Below are 14472 nucleotides of genomic sequence, written 5' to 3'. Positions count from 1 at the left end.
TCCTCACTTCGCTAAGGCGTACATTTTGGTGTCTGTACTGTTTCCCTTTCCATAGGGTCTACACCAGTGGGGTACCCGCCAGCGCACTTCCTTGAACGGCCCAGATTTTCTGTTGTCTCCCGATACCCATTCCTTTAATACCCACAGCTGCGCCACTTGATAGTATTTATAGAAATGCTGTAGGGCTAGCCCTCCATCCTGGATTGGAGCTGACAGTACAGTTCATGCAACTCGCAGTGTTTCTTTTTCTCCAGATATATGATGTGGCCGCCTTTGTCAATGCTCTAAAAAAGGATTTGGCAATATTAATCGGGATGGCCTGAAAGTAATACAGTAACTTCTACCCCACCACGATATCCTTAAGGGGTTCCATCTTACTAGGTCTTGTTTGATTCTCTCCAGTAGCTGCGGGTAGTTTTCCCCATATATGTGCTCCACCCTAGCTGTGAGGGTTATGCCCAAGTATGTTATCCCTTTGTCTGCTATCCTTAGTTGTAGGGATGCCGCCCGTCGCCTTGCCTCTTCTTGGTCCCCTGCTAGTATTAATAGCTCCAACTTCTGTCTGTTTATTTTTAGCCCGATATTGCACCAAATCTTACTAATTCTTGTATCGCTTCTGGGAAAGAGTGTACTGGATCCGAAAGGGCTACCAGCATATCGTCTGCAAATACAATTGCTTTATGTGACCTCTCTGCCATTTCTATCGCTTTCAAGGTGGTTGCTTCTCGAAATCTGATTAGCAGGGTCTCCAGGTATAAGGCCTAGAGGAGCGGGGATAGTGGGCATCGCTGTTTTGTACCCCTGGTGATCTCTACTCTACCCGTGACTTCACCGTTTATGGCTATTTTGATGGAGGGCGAGTTATAGTTTGCTTGTACAATTTTTATAAATTGTTCCCCCTTCCCCATGTGTTTTAGTGTACGGAAAAGTAGCAACCACTCTACACGGTCGAATGCCTTTTTGGCATCCAATGATAATAATATTGCTGGGGTCTGGGTGATGCCAATTTTCTCTACCAGATGAATGATTTTTCTTGTATTGTCATGGGTTTTCCTCCCCGGAATAAATCCTGATTGATCTAGCCCAATCAGGTCTGGAAGGAGTGGTGATAATCTACCTTCCAGAATTTACATGCATATTTTTGAGTCGAGATTGATTAGGCTGATCAGCCGGTATGATCCCGGTTGGGATGGATCTTTCCCCTATTTGTGGAATACCAGCATCTTGGCTTTGTTCATGGATGCTTTGATGTTCGCCACCTCTTTGAACTAATTAAAGAGCCTCGTCAAGAATGGGGTCAGCGTATCAGTGTATTTCCTATAGAACAGGGCTGTGAATCTGTTGGGGCCCGGCGCTTTATTTAGTGGTAGACCTGCAATGGCTTTCTTTACCTCTTTTTCACTGATTTCCCTATCTAAGGATTGTCTATCTACTTCTGTTTTTTGTGGTATGGTCAAAGTGTTTAGGTATGTTTCTTGCTCTTCGCTATCCGGATTGTCCGATTTATAAAGGGACTGATAGAAGTCCTTAAAGACCACCTCTATATCTCTGGTGCGTGTCTGTCTCTCCCCAAAATTATTGTGGAGATTTTTGATCGTTAATGTGTCTTGCTTCACTCCCATTTGTCTGGCTAGGTATTTATCAGCTTTGTTGGCCTTAGTATAGTACCAATGTTTAAGATATAGTAGGCTCTTCTCTGCTCGTTTCGTACAGAGCGTTTCTAATTGACCCTGTATGTGTCTCAAGGCCATCTTCATCTTATTACTGGGGTTTTTAATTATTTCCCTTTGATTATCGTATAGTTTCCCCTCCAATTCTTTTTCCCGTGGATCCTCTGCTTATCCTTGGTCGACTTCAGGGCTATTATATGTCCCCACATTACTGCCTTGAAGGCTTCCCAAATGGTTTCTCGCAGCACTTCTTCAGTGTCGTTGTGGGCAAAGTATTCTGAAATCTTTTCTCGTATACTGTTCTCCATAATGGGATCTTGGAGCCGCTCTTGCGGAAGTCTCCACCTCCAGAGCCCTTTATTTCTGCCTGGTAATGAGATCTCCACCCAAAGGGGGGCATGATCTGATATTGAAATTGGCCCTAGGTATATCTTGTGGACGCTTCCGATTAGGCCCATGACACCCAAAAGTAATCTATCCTGGACATTGTATTGTAAACAAAGGAGAAATGGGTAAACCCCTTTTGTTGGCCCTTCCGCTCCCTCCATACATTACATAGAGCCAGGTTTTCTATCTTTAGGCAGAGGTTATTTGTAGTAGCCCAATGACCCTGGTGTCCCTTGCCACTCCTATCAATGTTGGGTTGCCAAGCTGGATTTAGTAGAGTGCTCACTTTGACATCTGCGCAGAGACTGCTGACGAAAGTTTGAATCCCAGCAGGGCCAAACTCAGCCTTTCATCCTTCCGAGGTCGATAAATGAGCACCAACATGTGGGTAATAATAAGCAGTGCTCAGATACCTGAGGGTTCGTAGCACTATATAAATGCTACATTAATATTATTATCATTATTAGATTCAGGTCCCCTCCCAGAACAATCTCTCCTTTTGCGAATTCTTCCAGTTTCCCCAGTACCTCCTCAAGAATTCATCTTGGCCCGTGCTTGGTGCGTATATTGATGCTAGTGTAATTGGCTGTCCATCGAGTGTCACGTTCACAAATATATATCTCCCCGTTTTATCCACTGAAGTGTCTTGTAACTGTATCTCCATGCTATTGTGGAACGCTATAAGGACTCCCACTTTTTTAATCTATTTTGTTGGATTGTATTAGGTGTCTATATCCCCTTAAGTGAAGTGTCTCTTTATCTTGCATCCTGACATGCATTTCTTGCAGCATTATGATATTGTACCTTTCCCTACTGAAGAGACTTTCCACCTTTCTTCTTTTCACCGGGGTGTTTAGGCCCTCACATTAAATGTTAGAATCTTCAGCCCTCCCACCTCTGTTTTATCGTGAGGGTGTTCCTGATAATTATCCTGTCTCCTCTTCATCTTTCTCTCTCCTGCCCCCCTCCCAACCCCTCACTCCTCAACCCACCCCCCTGAACTTGAAACCCCCCCCCAACATCCCTAAAACTGTCCCGAAGAACACCCAGGGTCCTAAGGTTGCTTGGGTGCAGTGCCCATCGCTCCTGGCCCTCTGCACACTCGGGAATAACTCTGCGGTGGGGAGTCCTAAACCCAGCATTCACTTCTAAGGTCTCACCCGGGCCACAACTGCTTACTGGTCATTGGTTAGTAGCTCCCTGCTGTCCCTTTGGGTTGTTGCTTCCTTTCCCCCTTTGGACATCTTCTGTCCTTGCTCGCTGGGGCTGTCGGTCATTTTGCATTCTTCATTTCTTCCATTCCCATGGTCTCCTTCGTGGTCCTTCACTTGTTGTTTGCTTCTCCACCTCTCTCTCATCTTCTCGGATGTTCATAACATGTATCCCTTTCTCACAGGTGGTCACTCTGTGTTGGTTGCCCTCCTATGTGAAAAGAAGTCTGAATGGGTATGTCCATTTGTATCTGATTTGTTTTGCGACCAACTCTTTTCCCACCAGAGCCATCTCCCTCCTTTCTTGGAACAACTGAATTTCCACCCCATTCATTCTGATGTGTTTGATTACTCTTGCTTTCCTTTGTATCTGTTCCTTCTGGGGGTGTGAAGATAGAGTGACCAAGACATCGCGGGGGCGTGCGCCCAGTTCTCCTGACCTCCGTGGGCCTACCCGATGGATCCGGTCTTTCATGATTTCTTCTTCATCACCGTTTGCCGAAATGTCCTTTAAGACTTGTTGGACTGCGACCTTGAGGTCCTTGTCTTCCACAGATTCCACCATGTTTTTGATTGGTGTGTTGGATCTGCGGGAGCAGTTCTCCAGGTCCTCACACTGCAGTTCCAAGTTGTGCGTAATACGCACCAAGTGTTGTTGTTCTCGTTGTTTTGCTGTTCTTCTTCTTCCACATTTCCTTAACTCCTAAACCACTTGCTTCATGTCATCTCTGATTGTTCTGAATTGATCCTGCACCGTGGCCATGAATTTCTCGTGGAGATCCCTGAACCACGCTTGCATATCATCCTTCGTGGCTGCCATTGATTGCGAGGGGGTCGGTTCCTGTGTTGTTGATGTTTCCTCTTGGGTTTTCCCTTTGCTGCTGATGGAGCTATCGCTGGTCCACATCTGGATCAGGTTGGAGTCCTGTCTGGGTGTCTGATTCTGTGGAGGGGCCTGTACCACTTTCCTCTTGATTTGGACATTAAAGCTATTTAGGAGTTCCCTCTTGTCCCGTTCTGGTTTTAGCTCATCTTCGTCTCCTAATATCTGTGTCCTGTTCTCTGTTCTCCTCCTTTTTATGGCCACCTGAGGGTGCAGAGGATATGTGTGGCGTTGTCTTATGTCCAGTGTGAGCTTCCCCTCTTGTCACAGCCTGGTTTTGGGCAGTGGGGGTTGGGTTCTGTCGTTACGTGGCCGCGTGGCTGTTGTCTGGGCCTATGCCTGATTTACTCCATGTGGTTGGCTACCTTTGTCGGAGTGTGGCTGTTCTGAGCCAGTTTTTTAGCTCCTTTTTGCTGCCTCTGTTAGTTTATCTCTGTTCTATTATGTGCTGTCTATGGGTCCAGCTCCCCAATCCCTTGCGGTACCTTTAATGGGTATTACGTTGCTGCACCTTCTTCTGGCCCTATATAGACGTGCTGGGGTGGGGGTGATAATGGTGTGCCTACCCCCCTTTTATCCCTGTTCATGTTTCAGCCCTGTTTTGCTGTGAGTTGTCCATGGGCTACAATGCCTTGGGTCCCAGGCTCCACACTTGTTTGCTACTTCTGTATTCTTGTTTGTATCTGAGAGGGCATGTGCTTGAATTACCCTTTGGAGGGTTCCTTGCCTAGCCTGGTGCCCTTGGGCTGCCTTGGGGCCTTCTATGAGAACCCTGTTTCCCAGGGTGCTCTCCCTGGTGCTCGGTTAGACTTCCCTGATTCGTCCCCCGGATAACTTCCCTTCGGGGATTCCCTTCCTATGTAGGTGAATCGGTTGCTGTTCCGCCTTGCGTGGGAAGTGGCCTTCTTTGTTTTATCCTCACTTGTGTGGGTTCCCCGGGTGCATTGGCTTGATTATGGGTGGGGAGGGGTGCATTGGACTGATCCCAGCTTTCCCCCAAGCGTTGTTGAGGTTTCTATGGATTTCCATCCCCCTCCGCTCCTCTGAGCCTGGCTCTTACCATTGTGCTGCTGCCTCACTCTCCATTGACAGAAATGATCTGCCCTCGGTTCCTGGTGCGAATTTGTCCATGCCTTGCCCGCTCCTGTTCTCGGAGCTCTTATGTGGTGTGCGAATGTCCCCCAGGCTGTGGCAGTGTCTTTTAGGGCCTCTTTCATTGGATCCCTTGTCGTTGCCTAGGGACTTCTTGGCAACTCGTATTCGCTCTCCCGGTCCAAGCGTCACCCTCCTCTGCTTGCCCGCTATCCGCTATCCGACCAGGGGCATATGCTCCGCTTATTCCTTTGCTGCCCCTCTGACCCGCCCCTAGATGTGTGGCTGGCATCCAGACCCCTCTTTGATCTGCTGTGCGGGGCTGTGCTGGTGCCTCTGTTCTACCCTCTCAGGCGGGTTGTCCTTCTCATGGGAGTCCCGTGGGTCACAAGTGAGGCCCCTTCTCCATGTAGTGGGTTGCCTCTGTCCTGCCCTGTCTTTCAGAAATTTCTTTGGATGGTGCCTTGGGCCCCCTCGAACCGGTCCAACCACTTCCAGTACGTATCCCCTTCAACAGCTCGGAGTTGTGGGTTGCGTGTCTTCCTACTGTTTGGAGTTCTCAAGCCTCTGCACCCCTCTCCGGTCGGTGTTCCTCTGGCGGTTTGTTTGCCCTCGCCGTGCCTCTCCCACTCCTCCTGAAGGTATTCCGGCGTTCTGTATATTCCCTGGTGTGGTACCCTGCGGGGTGATCGCCGTTAGGTATTCTCTGGCTGAATTTGGTTCCAATGCTTACTTAATTTTCTTTATAGTCGCAGTGCGGAGGGAGGGACACTCACACCCATCTCCGTCCCCTGGACGCCATCTTGGAGTCCTGTAAACAATAATTTTGACAAGAACATGAAATATGAGCACTGAGTGAGACTGGTCATCTTATCATTGAAGACTACAGGGGAGAACACCCTAGTCCCATTATTTGGAAGACCATGCAACAGATTCCTCAGATCATAAAGATTGTTGTCACTCTCAACTGTCTCTCTGCTGTCAAACACTCCTCTGACATCTGCCACCTCCTAGAAGAACTTGACCTTCATGTCCTTGGTCTTACCGAGACATGGCTCACAGCCAGCTCTGTCACAAGCTTTGGCACTCTCCTCCCTGAATGCAACAAGATCCTCTCCGCCCCCAGATCCACCCGGCCTGGATGGGGTGTAGCCCTGCTCTTCCCTAAGTGGATTCCTGCCTCCATCATCCCCACTCGCACTTACTCCTCTTTCGAATGCCTTATCTGCAGGCTCTCCTAGCCACTCTCTTACTGTTGCTACACTCTACCAGCCCCTTGGTCAAATCACCTCTTTTCTCTCTGAGTGGGCATACCTCACCTCCTTTCTCCTGGCCCTCAACCACTCAACTCCTCCTCCTTGGTGACCTCAACATCCATCTGGATTCTCCCTGTTCCTCATCCTCACTCTTTCGTGACCTCTGAAAATCATTCTCCCACTCTATCCTCCCCTCCGCCCGACACACTCTGCTGGTCACACACTTGATGTCTTCATCTCCCCTGGCCTCCCCCTCTCTACTACCCTCACCACTCCTCTCTCCTGGAGTGATCACTGCCTCCTCTCCTCTCATCTTTCCATCTCCTCCTCTCAAGCCAAGCCTACCCCAAGATTGCCACCCATCTTCTCGAACATCCGGCCCATGAAGTGTGTCAGTCGAGGCTTTCGCTGCCACCTTCTCCCCCCCGCCCCACCCTTGACTGACTCTCACCCTGACACAGCGCTGTCCCCCTGCTCTACTCTTCTATTTCTGCTACTCGTGATGCCTTTGCCCCTGTCATGAGGATCCGTTTGAAGTCCAAAGCCAAGTGCAATTCTCGGTATGACTCTGACTTAGCTACACTTAAACGTAAGTGTAGGGCGGCTGAGAGGAATGGGGGGCTTCTTGCTCATCCTTTGACAAACTGGCCTGCCGGCTGCTCCAAAGGCAATACCGACTCTCTGTCCATACCAAGAAGAGAGTCCACATTCAAGCCTGCGTCTCTGCGACATCTAACAACTCGGCCGAACTCTTTAAAATCTGTAAGGAGCTAGCCAACCCTGCTGTAGTCTCCACCCCTCCTCTCACCTCCTAGGCTCTTTCCAATACCCTTGCCTCTCACTTTATCTCTAAAACCCAGGACATCTCTCCCACTCCCCTCTACTTCTCTGCTTGCTGACCCTCCCTCACAGGGACGTCACTCAAGGGTTGCCAGAGGTCGCAAGAGTGACCTCTGCTGATTGGCCAGCAACCGCTGTCAATCTCTTGCGACCTCTGGCATTTCCTCCAATCGGAGGAGGGGGCGTGGCAGCACCACGTGTGGTTTCTCCGGCTCCTGTCCTCTGTGTGCCATGAAAGGCTGAAAGACTGAAAAACACGGTAAGAGTGAGGTGGGGGTGTGTGCTGCTGGGGTGGGTAAGGCTCCTCGTGTGGTGTGTGCTGCTCATATGACCTGGCAGGCCATTTTCTGAGAGGAAAAGAAAGGGCCTCCAACATCATACTGAGTATGATGGCGGCAGCGCCGCGCCTTGCTTTCTGATCAGCCAAGCTGAATGTGGAATGCTGAATGCGGATCGTTTACTATATATTTTTTTTGTGTGGGGAAAACATGGTCATATGCTTGAACTTGGGTCTGAGAGCGGAGAACAACTGGCCTTCGTAATTACTCTATGAAACATTTAAGCTGCGTGAGGCCGAACAAAGCGTCTTATCCCAGCACAGCACACTGCGGGGCGCAGTAGGGGCCTACCGGTTCCACGGGTAATGTTAAATAGACACTTATTGCAACTTCATAAACGTAAAAAGTTGCTCTCTTGTGCCGTAGCCTGGGTCTGGCACTGATTGGATGATTGTGTGGCAAATAATGGAAAGCTACTGAGAGTACAGAGTGGGCAGTAATGCTATCCAACAGATGAACATGCCAATGACATATAGAATTTGCGAATTCCTGAATGGCAATGCAAGTACCGCCTCCCAGCATGTCAGCTCCTGCATTGTAACAATGCCAACCGCGCACTTCAGACTGTCCTTTTTCCATGTATTTTGTTTTGGGGTTTCGTAAAGCGCCACGATCAAACAAGAAGCGTCAGAGCACTGAGCCTTTTATCCTCAATACCGGGATTGCACAGCCCATCGCAGTTTTTCTTGCAATTATTCAACTTCAAAGCCATTTCTCTGCCTTTGCGTTTGAGTACACCTTAATAACGGTAATACCCATCGCCTGCCACAAAGCTGTGAATTTAAGAAAACGCTGTGTCTCAGATTAAATTCTAGCTCACATGCGTTCATTTTTCGATGTCAGGGGAAAGAACCTCTGTATTCTGAGCATCGGATAGTTTACTATAAATAAGACAAACGTGATTATATCTATTATTGTGTAGCGCTTTCATCCCTAGTTCGAAGTTTTGATGCGCTATAAATAACAGGCATTGCTGTCATTATCCAAATGGCACTCATGTTGGAAGACTATAAGGTTTAGTCGAGGATGGCGGGTTTCATGCTCAACGCTGTGCACTACGACAGATATTGCTGCTGCAAATGTATGAACCTGCTTCGCTGTATTTCCCGCTAACTACCCAATGATAAAAGAGGCCGAACGGTACTGGAGGAAGCACGAAATGCCATGCCATGATTAGAGTTAACAATGTTCCTTTATTATATGTCTTTCAGCATGTGTACTTAAATATAGGTGGTCTAGAAGCGTCGAGGGGGTGCCAGGTGCCACAAAACTGTGGACTTTTAAGAAAACACTTGTGAGTGAGGGGAGGGCGTTCGAGCCCCGGTAATCCACCACGCCCCAACAGTAGAGCCGAGATAACTATATTGAGGTCACCCACTGTGTTTTCTCTACATTCAGCCACTAAAAGATTTGTTTCTCCACTTTAAGAGCAGCACCACAAGCACCAGAACGCAAAGCGAAAAATAGGCCTCAATGAATTAATCACGCTTAACACGAACCGACTTGAGATCTCGGCCAGCTGCTGTGTAGGGAAGCTGCTATCTCCTACTAGAAACCAAATGGGCCCCATTCCTACCCTCCCCACCTCTCCCATCGGACAGCTGTTTTATGTGTGCAGCAATAATCCTGTGGGTGGGCCTTGTATGGTGTGGGCTTGCCAGGGCCCACACCAGCATTCACACTCAGCCATGCATTCACTCGCCAGGGACCACACGGGACACGTGTGTGCTGCTCAGGTCCCCGGCTCGAACTGCCGGGCTGACGGTCTTTATTTTTAACGTGCATGCGTGAGCCTCGTTGTTGCTCGCGCATGCGTAAATAATGCATATGCACTACGCAACATCCCTTCTTTTCCCCCAAACAAGAACACGTTATAACAAGTATACTTGACATTAACAATTCAAACTTAAACAAGCAGTCTTCCACCTGTTACGAGGCAGAGTCCATGAAAAAAGTCTTGGAACATCTGCGGCGGCTTGCACCCCGCCCGGCTCGGGTACCTGCGTGCTTCTTCAGTGTGTGCCCCTGGCGTCCCTGGAGCCTCTGGCGGTCCATCGTTTCGTGGTGGATCTCCTGCGTCGGACCCTGGCTCATTCGCGTCGCTTACCTCCGGGTTTGGTGCTGCCTCTATCTGCTTGAAGAACAATGCATTCCTCGTGACAGTTCCTCGGGCATTGGCTGCGGTGATCATGGACCCCTTGACGTGGGTCAACCCCAGCGGCTGCGCCTCTTAGGGCAAAGATATCTTTCCTTCCGGCCTTCGATTCCGTACCAGCACAGTGTCCCCCACGGCATCCACCTTCTCCGGTAACCTTCGCCGGACACTCTCCCGCTAATTCTTGGCAGCCTTTTCCGCTCGCACCCGGTTGTTATCAATCTCCTCCGAACAGCGGCCTTCTACCTTGGGCAATAGCCCCCGGGGAGCTCGTTTGAAGAGGGCCTCCGCTGGCGCGACCCCACATCAGTTCTGGTCAGCGCCCGCAAGGGTTCCGACAGCGAGGCCAAGTCGCAAATAAATCGTCCACAATAATTGACCATGCCCAGGAAGCTCCTGATTTCTGCGGGCGACTCCTACGGGGCCCCCTCTTGAATGTCCTTCACTTTCTCTGGGTCCGGTGAGATGCCCCCGGCGTGGAACACAAACCTGAAAAATTCTATCCGGTCTTTCAAAAATGCACACTTTTGCCGGTGCAGGGTTAGTCCCAGGCTACAAAGTCTTTCCAGGGTGTTCTCCAGGCGCTTCAAATGCTCCGCTTCTGATCTTGTGAATGCCAGGATGTCGTCCAACATGTTGATCATGCCTTTTAGCCCCTACAGGGCTCCCCTAATGGCGTTCTGGAACACTTCCACTGCCAAAGAGACCCCGGAGCTGAGCCTCTTAAACTGGTATAGCCCCTCATGAGTCGTAAAGGTGGTAATGTATCTTGACTCGGGGTGGAGCTCCAGTTGATGGTAGCCGGACCTCAGATCCAGTTTAGAAAAGACTCTCGCCCCCTGTAGTTCGGCGACAATGTCATCTAGGGTGGGCGTGAGATGACGTTCCCTTTTGATCGCCATGTTTGGCAACCTCATGTCCACGCAGATGCGGACGGCTCCCGGCTGTTTGGGCTTTGGGTCGACCACGATCGGAGAAACCCACGGAGGCGGGCCTTCCACTCTCTCAATAATGTCTAGGTCGACAAGTGTTTGCAACTCCTTCTCTACCTGTGCCCTCAGGTGGAACGGGATGCAGCGATGTTTGAGTGCTGTTGGTCTCAACGACCCATCAATGTGGAGCCTGATGGGGTCCCCTTTTAGCTTCCCTATCCCATGAAAGATGGTGTTGAAACGCTGCAGCAGGTGTTCTAGGTCCGTGTGATAAACAGCAAGCGTGAAATGCACAATATTTATTGCTTCGGAGGCGGCACAGCTGAGGAGGGAGTGTGGGCTCACGCTTGTCACAAAGCATCTCTCCTTAATTCTGCTCTGTCCATAGGACACTGGCGCCACAAACACCCCCTGGATTGGAAGTGGTGTGTCACCGCCGAAGGCATAGATCAGCGCCTTGGATTCCACCAACTCAGGAGGGCCTGGGAGGGCTTCATAATGTTCAGTCGCTAGCACACAAACTGACGCCCCCGTATCTATGAGAACTGGGGTGGGGACCTCTCTGATGTTTACCGTGCATGTTGGTTGTCGGCTTCCTCTGGGACCAGTGGCAATGCTTGAGATGAAGAAGATTTCCTCTTCCTCATCTTCCTCCTCTTCTATGTTCAGGTCCTGCAGGCCTTGCTCGACTGACGACACACCCCTCACCCTTCTGGTATTGCTCCCACCAATTCTTGCTGGCCCTCTCGAGGCTGCTACCGGGGTGGATGCCCCGCACACCCTCGCGTAATGTCCCGGTGTGCCGCACCGGCCGCAGACCCTCGACTTCACTGGGCACTCCCCCACGTGCGGCAGGTCATACCCGCAATAGGGACACGACTGAGTATTGCCAGGCTTGAAGGGCCATCCCCTCTCCTTGGTGTCCATCTCGCTCTCCCCGGGGCAGAGCGTCCAATGGCAAATGCCTCTACGCCCTTGCCATGGTGCGTGGCGGCATCCATCTTCGCCCCCCTGGCCTCCGCCAGTTCATCAGCTCTCCCTGTGTTCAGGATCTGCTGTAGGGTCAAACCAGGCTCTCTCAACACCTGCCTCCTTAACTTCCCTGAACTGCACCCTTGCAGTAGCTGGTTTCGGACCATCTCCTCCTCATTCACCCACCTGCAGGAACTTGCCAGGTGCCTCAGCTGCGCACAAAACTGGTCCAGTGACTCTTCCTCTAGCTACTTCTCCGTACACATGACAAACATGTCAAAATCAACATTTGCCATGGGTAGAAAATGGTCTCGAAGAGCCTGTTTCACAGCGTCATACGTGACCACCGGGATGTTGAGAGAGTCATAAATTCTGTGGACCCTGTTCCTGCAGAGTACACCATGATGGCAATTTTTGCTTCGTCATCCGTCTCCCCAGAGGCCCTGAAAAACATTTCTAGTTTCTTGACCCACAAGAGCCATTTCGGGCCTAATTTAGATGGTGGGCCAGTGGTGTCAAATTCAGGCATGGGGCTTAAAGTGCTGTGCATCCTGCGTGGGATGGGCGCAGGGGCATCCTCTCCTTCGCCTTCCTCACCCATGGTGGTGATTGGATGTAGAACTCACAGATTGCTGCCCCACAAGGGTGTGGAGATGGTTAAATCACAAGGTGTGACGGCGGAAGTCCAACACCACTTGTAGAGTATGGCACCAAACCTTGTGGGTGTAGGTGTGGGAAGTTCTAGGCTCTCCTCACAGTTCTTCTGGTCCTCCTTCTTTTTTTTCCGCAGCCATGCTGCAGGCTAGGGCTGTGAAAGGTTAAAAAAATGATTGTCCAGGCACTGGGGATCGCAGCCAGCGCACGAGCACCCTCCTGGGCCGCTACTGCTGCGATCCGCGTGTGAAAACCAAGATGGCCCCGAGCCGTGCGCACGAGTCCGTGTCGACAAGGAGTAAAACCCTCGGGCTCCGATGCCGTTGGAGCAGAGATGTAAAACTCCCGAGTCGTCCTCATCGCCAATGTTTTACGGTGTGGGCTTGCCAGGGTCCACACCAGCATTCACACTCAGCCACGCATTCACTCGCCAGGGACCACACAGGACACGTGTGTGCTGCTCAGGTCCCCGGCTCGAACTGCCGGACTGACCATCTTTATTTTTAACGCGCATGCGCGAGCCTCGTTGTCGCTTGCGCATGCGTAAACAATGCTTATGCACTACTTAACAGGCCTGGTGCCCGCTCCCTGTAGCTATGCAAACGGGATCAGCTTTCCCTTATATAAATACAGGTTTCCCGGGAGGGGGAGCAGGAACTTTCCTACATGTGAGGAATGGATCTGTGAGTGTGACATGCCAAATGGAGAAGCTATGCGGCGCCATGCCGTGGTAACGAATTTAAGTCACCCGTGTTTGCTATCACCTTTGATAAGGAGACAAGCATTTCCTTGAAATTATTTGGAACAAGAGTTTTTCTTTTGCTGTAATTTGAGAAACACGTGGCAATGGGAAATTTACTCGGTGTGTGCTGCGATCCGAAACGCATAACTTTGAAAGTCAGAACAAATGCACGGTTCATTGTCCATAATGGAAGGTCAATTGGGGGACCGTGCCACGCCACATGAGGATCGTAGTGCAGACACTGGGTTATAGGGACAGTGGGCATCTGCAGCGCTCCAAGTTGTCCAAATTTCACACAATTTGAAGGAAAGCCGGTGTGTGCGGGTAATTCACATGCATCTATTGTAGTTTTGATAAATTCCTGTGGTTCATACACTTCCCATGGCAACATGGGCCTTGACACACTGTACATATGATGATCCATTCTTGTATGAAATGTCACAATGCAGTGATATCGCAACCATATTTTTCTTAGTGTACTGAGGGATACTGCTTTCTGATGGCACTTCCTGTGATGTCACGTGGGGGTGTGGTCAAATGACATCATTTCCTGTGATGTCACATGGAGGTGGGTTCAAATGACACCACTTCCTGTGATTACACTCTTGGGGGTGTTGTATGGCACTTCTGCTACCCCTGGCATTTTGGTGAAATGACATCCCTGCTCCCTCAGCTACCCCCTCCCTCCTTTCCGCTTTTCTCCCTTGATGAGGTCACTAGACAAGTCCGATCTATGAAAGCCTCATCAAAACAGGTTCATGCCTGTTCCTCTAAAACCATTAAGGACCACATTGATACCCTTGCTCCGGCCCTTGCCGATTTCTGCAACCTCTCCTCTGCCTCTGGAGCTTTCCCCTCCCCTCTGAAGCACTCCCTTCTCTCAGAAGCTCATTGTCTCCCAAGCTCTAGTTCTCTCTAGGTTGGACTACTGTAACAGCCTCTTTCTAAATCTACCTGCCTCCACTCTCCACCCTTTTCCAACTAATCCAGAACAGGACTGCAAGACTTGTCCTTGGCCTCAAGCCCTGGGATCGTATCTCTCCAGCTCTGAAATGCCTTCATTGGCTCCCAGTGGAGGCTATCTGGGTCTGGGTTCAAAATACCTTCAACTACCCCTCCGTAAATACCTCCCCTCTCGGGCACTTTGCTCCTCCACCTCTAACTCCCTCAGGGTAAGTCGATTTTCAAAGAAATGAGCTGCGGGCAGATCTCTGTCTTTGGCTGGGGCCTCCCTTTGGAACAGCCTCCCTGCCACCTTGAAACTTGAGGAGAATCATCTCTGGTTTCGGAAGCACCTCAAGAACTTCCTCCTCGCTTCTGCCTTTGCCTCTCTTCTCCTC

The sequence above is a fragment of the Ambystoma mexicanum genome, chromosome 5p (genome assembly GCF_040938575.1).
Source record: "Ambystoma mexicanum isolate Mex_15411 chromosome 5p, UKY_AmexF1_1, whole genome shotgun sequence".
Lineage (NCBI taxonomy): Eukaryota > Metazoa > Chordata > Amphibia > Caudata > Ambystomatidae > Ambystoma > Ambystoma mexicanum.
Note: the sequence above shows the minus strand (reverse complement) of the source record.